Source organism: Salvelinus fontinalis, chromosome 12 (genome assembly GCF_029448725.1).
Source record: "Salvelinus fontinalis isolate EN_2023a chromosome 12, ASM2944872v1, whole genome shotgun sequence".
Lineage (NCBI taxonomy): Eukaryota > Metazoa > Chordata > Actinopteri > Salmoniformes > Salmonidae > Salvelinus > Salvelinus fontinalis.
In genome coordinates, this window is record NC_074676.1 from 16,942,820 (window position 1) to 16,949,557 (window position 6,738).

Here is a 6,738-nt window from a genome sequence, read left to right on the forward strand (position 1 = left end):
TTATAATAACCAGGACATATTTATTTAATGTTCTCCTTAACACATTACAGTCGACTACACTCTACAGTATCTTCAGCCCAACTCTTCCATACATCATTGAACTTTTGCCGCCCTTGCATCTCGAAATCCAATCACTTAAATGAAAGAACCGAAACCCAATTGTCATTTGTCAATTCAAATAACTGAACCCCTGCATACAAATCCCATTGGCTATTTGCAACCATTTTAAATCTAAACTCATTAACACATAATACATTTCTCAATACACCACAGTTATTATACCCATCCAGTTGGTTTTTGATCTACAAGTGGATTGTCTAGATGGGAGCTAATGATTGATTTCACATTGGTCAACAGTCAGTGGCACTCGCTAGTCCGAATACCCAGTTGCCAGGATCTCTCCGTTGGGTTCGTACGCGATGGCCGTCACAGGTGCATTGTGCGGTATGAAGGCCTGTTTGAGAAGGAGCTCAGCTTCTCCATAGCGACTGCGTCCGGCAACCACCCATAAGATCTGGGGGTTGTAGAGCCCCAGCAGACAGACCACTCCGTCCTGAAAGCTCACAACCACCAGTCCCTCCTCTAGGGTTCACCTACACACACAGGCAGGGGCAAACACTATCAAAACAGTACATGACACAGATAAGCAAAGCGCTTTGAGACCTAGTGAAAGGCAACAAGGCATTACATAACTGTATGGTAAAATAATAATTTAAGTCGGACAACTGTAACTCAGTGAGCTCAAAAAGTATTGGAACAGTGATTTTGTTGTTGTTGTTTTGGGTCTGTATTTTCATCCATATCAGGTGAACAGTTTAGAAATTACTGCACTTTTTGTACATACTGTTGTCCCGCCATTTTAGGGGACCAAAAGCATTGGGACAAATTAACTTATGTGTATTAAAGTATTTGGCCCCATATTCATAGCACGCAATGATTACGTCAAGCTTGTGACTGCACGTTTGTTGGATGCATTTGCTGTTTGTTTTGGTTGTGTTTCAGATTATTTTGTGCCCAATAGAAATTAATGGTGAGTAATGTATTGTGTCATTTTGGAGTCACTTATATTGTAAAAAAAAGAATAATAATTGAATATGGTAATCCTGAATGAATTGAGAATAATGATCAGAGAGAAAGTTGGAGACACAAATACTGTAGGGGGGGTAGCATTTTTTGGGGGGTATGATATGTGTGTCTAACTTTCTCATTCGTCATTATTCAAGATTCATTCAGGATTACCCATGACCATGGAGGACATGCTAATGTTGCGTCCGATCACAATCTCGTTCATGGGCTCGATCTCAAACAGACTGGTGTCATCGTTACAGTCCGCCGTGTCAATACTCTCAAAGTCTCAGCCCTGCACAGGGTGGAGGAAGTGACGTCATCAGGGAGAAATATTACACAGCAGGCAAAACTGACCACAGACCAGTTGTTCAGGCTGGCTTTTTAGGGTTAGCAGAGACCTCTTAGACTGGGGCTGAGAGGACTGTACTATATCTGAAAGGTTACTCTAATGGCTCCGTCAGTGCCAATGGTCATGAGTTCCTCCTCGTTCAGGACAAACTGCTGGATGGTGCCAGCGTGGCACGTCCTTCCACCCTTATGTCATATCTCCACCTTGATCAGACCCCTGTCCCACACTAGCATGTTCCCCCACTCAGACCCAGACACCACTTGGCACTGTTAGGTTCTAATTCTCAGAGTAAAAACTCAACGGACACTATGAAAGCTAAAACCGAGTTAATTCATCCCAGAGGATCAATACAGCTGCATTAGATGATGACATAGTCACACAAGCACTGATATGTAACTATGTTGAGTCTCCTCCTACACATCTGAACAGCCAATGCATCTCTGCTGCTAGACATAACCTTAGGGTTATCTGTTCTTCCTTACTTCATCTGACCTGACCTCTACCCCAAAGTGCTCACTCCTCCCCAACTCATGGCCATCATGGAGATTGGTACCAGACTGTCTCTTCTCGGATCCCTGATGGCTAACAATAACATATTCTGACATAACGTAAACGTTATACATTACCCTCTTTCCCTCAGTGACATGAGTAAGTATATTTCATATTCTCAGAACCCAATAGCACACAGACAGAAGGGATGTGATCGGGACAACATAGAACAGGAAAAGAGCATATTGCTTTGGGTTTGGGTCATTTTCAATGGAATAGCAGGAATTGAATGATAAGAGCAGTGGACAGACCTTCCCCACGATATCTTTAAGGGTAGTCTACTTAAACCTTTCCAGAAGGCCTTTCAGTTTGAGACCAGTAAAAGTGCTGGCCATTTTCCAAAACCTAGAAGAATGGATGATAAGAGTTCAACTCACATGGTGTACGATTCTGTACACATAATAAGCCATTCATGTATTTATTGTCCATATTTCATGATGAAATATGTTTTCTCTTTGGGGGATTTGGCGTTCTATAAAGTACCTTTTGACAAATTTATAAAAGTGCTAGTACACGAAAACATTTTGATTGATTGATTGCTACTGACTTCATGTGTCCCGATCCGGAGGTGGTGAGTTGCCCGGCGTTGTCAGGTGCGAAGGCGACCCTTAGACGTCCTGTGAGAACGAAGGCCTTGCAACGCAGCATCTCCACTCCCACAGTGTCAGCAAGTAGTCCGGAGCACTACCCACACTGGCCAGCAGGATGCCCTCACGGTTAAAGTCCACAGACCAAATGTCTTGATCATTGATCATATGCTTTATAAATTGTAAAAATAAAAATCTAATAGTTTGTGTGTGTGTGTTGTAGTTCCCATACCTCTGACAATGTGGTACGGTTGAAGTGAGGGATATTCATAGATGACGATGTTGGGCTGGTCTCCCTTCTCTGCCACAGCAAAGTATCTCTTACTGGAGTGGGCCTGCAGAGAAACACAGTGACAGATGGTTTTAAAATGAGGGTGTATCAAGGTTATCCAGTGCCAGTGTATTTGTTTGACATTAGCATGGTGGTGTGATACCTTCCCCACTGCAGGAGCGGAGGTAGTTTTGCTCCTTGGTCCGGATGTCCAGGAAGATAAGCAGGTTTTCTACCCACGATGGTCAGCGCTCGCTCATCCAACAACTGCAGGTTTGCCTTGCGCCCACAGTCATACCCAAAAGAGTGCCTTGGAAAGCATCACAACCCACAAACATATTAGCTTGAAGTAGTGGTCGGATATGTAGACTACTACATAAACCTCTGGCAAATGAGATCCACAATGTTAAAGGATACGTGAGGTGCTCCTCCTCTTTCTCCACAGCTTTACTACTCCCACAAGGCTCAGTGGTTCTGGTGTGTCAGGTCTAGCTACTGTCTGATAACCGTGGCATGATTTACATTGTCTCTCGGCTGCCTTTTCCATGCCAGGCCACCAAACCTTGGTTCTGAGATGCTGCTTTGTGCCCACTATTCCAAAGTGCCCTTCATGAGCTAGTGCAAGTGCCTGCGCATGTAATGCCTGTGGCAGCACGATGCCTGTTCTGCAAAGAACTAGGTATCCAACTACATATCAATTACTCGCTATTGAGGCATAATCTTTACAGTTCTAAAAATGTCCACTTGCAATAGCATTACTTACCTCTCTCAGCTCTGGGTCTTTGGCTGAGGCTTCCTCTACCTCTCTGGTAGTCAGTGCTTTGGGTGTAGCACTCAATGCTGCAATCCTCACATTCTCATCTGATCCATGTGAGTGTTTTTCCTGCTGTGCTCTCACTCCCAGCAGGCAGCATCTCACTTCTGAGGTTCTCTCTGGGTCCCTGGAGTGCATCACTGCACTCCCTCTGCTGTTGGTCCGGATGCCTTTGGACTTGTTTACTGTTGGGATATTATAGCCTGGTTTGCTTGTCTCATGTCTAAGCACATTATTATCTCATCATTTGCCTTTGGTACAATGACCACTGGGTTTACCCATGGGGTGGGGTCATTAACAGGTTCTACAATGTCCATGTCCAAAGGTTTCTCTACATTTTGGTTTACCTTCTTCCTGAGGTCTGTTTTGTTTTCAGTTTTCCAACTCCCTAGAACACTTGTAGGTACTGCTGTTTTAGTGAGGGCTTTGTGTCTGTCACTGTTGCGACATCAGCACCTATTCTCAGAACCCCCAGTTTCACAACTGTATCTTTGCCCAGGAGTGGTTCTTAATTTCCTTTGATTACAATGAACTCTGCTTGCTCAGTTATATTGCTGGTTGTGATTTCACATTTGAATGCACCCTTAACTGATAGTGGTTCACTAGAACAATAATAATTTAAAAAATGATCTGTCGTAGGGACATATGAGCAGTGGCGATTTTAGCATGTGCATCTTGGTGAGGCAAAAAAGAAAAGAAAAGTGGGACACATGCCAGCAAAGCCACTACACAACACTAAACAATACATTAATTGCACTATAACGGTGACAAACGGTGCCCACAAACTGTTAGGGCCTACATAAAGCTGCCCCAACAGCAGAATCCCAACACCTTACCACTGCTACACCTGGCTATCAGCCGAGCCTTTTCTGGCAGCGAAACAGTTAATTCAGCCTCATTTACCGACTTTTAAAAAACATAGCTAATATGGCTGACTTGCTTAAACAAATGCGGTTTCTACTGACAATTGAGATGTACAAACTATAGCATAAGGGGACGACAAGCGGATAAGAGGCAATACGTAATTTCAATTAAGACATTAATGAGCAAGCGACGATGGACGTAGTCAATATAACTATTTGTTCAGCACTTTTGAAATGTACAGCGGCAGAATTCAGAACATGGGCCATTCTTACAGTATTCTCCCTGTACACCAAGTCAGAACCGTAGGATAAATAAAGGGGGCATATAAACAGACAATGAAAGCTCTTACAATATTGGATTATTACATTTCTCTAAAAGGATATAGGCTATATGTGCACCACCAAGTTAGAACAGTAGGCTAAATTAAGAGGTGAAAATAGACCAAATTATTAGGGTGAGGCACACTGAACGCCATTTGGGTCTTTGCATGTCAAAAACAATACAGGTCATATAACACTATTTGACATGTTAAATAAGCTTTTAATTTGACATGTCAAATAACACAATTCTATTATAGAATGATGTGTGTGTTGAATTTGCACGTGTAAGCCAACCGCCACCACTAATATCAGTAGCACTGTCAACGCTGTACAAAAAAAAAGTAACCAAACAAGCACGAACGATGTGTTTACAATACCGCATTGGTGAAAATAGACCAAATTATTAGAGTGAGGCACATGGGTTACTAACAGCTTACTACACAACATACACTTAGTATTACTTTCTTAGCTACAGTATACATATCTCCCTGGCATATTACACCATTTATGCAGAAGCATACAATACATATTTGGACTCACCTTGTGAAGGTGGCGCAGCGGTCCTTTGTGGGCAAATCTTGTCATCGAAGTCTGGCATTCTCTGGATTTATGGTGGGAACTCTGAAAAAAAAACACCCAGCCACTCAATTGAATACCAGGCTAACGTAGTGGTTTCTTTGCAACGCTTGCAGTTAGCCACTGATTCCCTCGAAACGAATCATTGTTGAATTTGCGATTTCCAAATTGTTGTGTAATGTTTATGTCCAATGGCCGATGAGCACCGATACATTTAATCTATAATTTCTCTTCATTATTTCTCTTCATATGTCAAGGATTAAAAAGGACTTGGCAGTAGATTGTCAACTTGATTCATGATGATGACTGCTAGCTAAGACTTTGAAAGTAAAATGCTGACATGATCAGTCCAATCAAAGCTACTGTACATATAATGTGATTTGACGTCATTTTATCTGTGGCAAGTGACTTTGAGCCTTCTTGGATGGGCACTGGCAATATAACTCTATGGCAGAACCCAAAAGGCAGATTTTCTTTTATATCTACCTTTACTAAGGCACTTAAACTTGGAGATGACGTACTGTCCCCATGAGTGACAGAACACTGAGCCAATCATTGCGCAACGCTCCGTATTTTCTGCTGGCTCGCCTCACCACCACAGAAAGCACCGAGCTAGGCTGAAACACCTGCATGTTGGAGCTGCCTTACTCTAGAAAACAAAAAGAGAGACCATGTGGGTATGCAGCTTTAATAAATCCTCTTAAGGATCGGACCCTTTTTTTCCATTTTCGCCTAAAATGACATACCCAAATCTAACTACCTGTAGCTCAGGACCTGAAGCAAGGATATCCATATTCTTGAAACCATTTGAAAGGAAACACTTTGAAGTTTGTGGAAATGTGAAACGTAGGATAATATAACACATTAGATCTGATAGAAGATAATACAAAGAAAAACATGTGTTTCCTTTTTTTGTTCCATCTTTAAATGCAAGAAAAAGGCCAAAATGTAATATTCCAAGTTAGGCGCAATTTGGATTTTGGCCACTAGATAGCAGCAGTGTACTGTTTCAATGAACCATTGTATTTCTGTTCAAAATGTTGTATCAAGACTGCCCAAATGTGCCTAATTGGTTTATTATTACATTTTCAACTTCGTAACTGTGCACTCTCCTCAAACAATAGCATGGTATTCTTTCAATGTAATAGCTACCGTAAATTGGACAGTGCAGTTAGATTAACAAGAATTTAAGCTTTCTGCCCAAATCAGATATGTCTATGTCCTGGGAAATGTTCTTGTTACTTACAACCTCATGCTAATCACATTAGCCTACGTTAGCTCAACCGTCCCGTGGGGGGGACACCGATCCTGTAGAGGTTTTAACTGAATTATATATATAT

The 6,738-nt window shown here is 42.0% G+C and overlaps 1 long non-coding RNA gene across 3 annotated transcripts; it reads right to left on the reverse strand.

Moving 5' to 3' along the window:
- On the reverse strand, positions 1–5,807 carry LOC129866903 (uncharacterized). 3 transcript variants are annotated; one of them, XR_008761546.1, is made up of 5 exons: positions 5,363–5,807; positions 3,588–3,823; positions 2,988–3,134; positions 2,786–2,888; positions 1–2,659 (listed from the first exon to the last, which is right to left on the reverse strand). It is a non-coding gene; the product is annotated as an uncharacterized LOC129866903 (long non-coding RNA). The 3 variants fall into 3 exon arrangements; XR_008761547.1 differs by having other exon boundaries at positions 1–2,311; positions 2,514–2,888; XR_008761545.1 differs by having other exon boundaries at positions 1–2,888.
- Between the last annotated feature and the right edge of the window lie 931 nt (positions 5,808–6,738).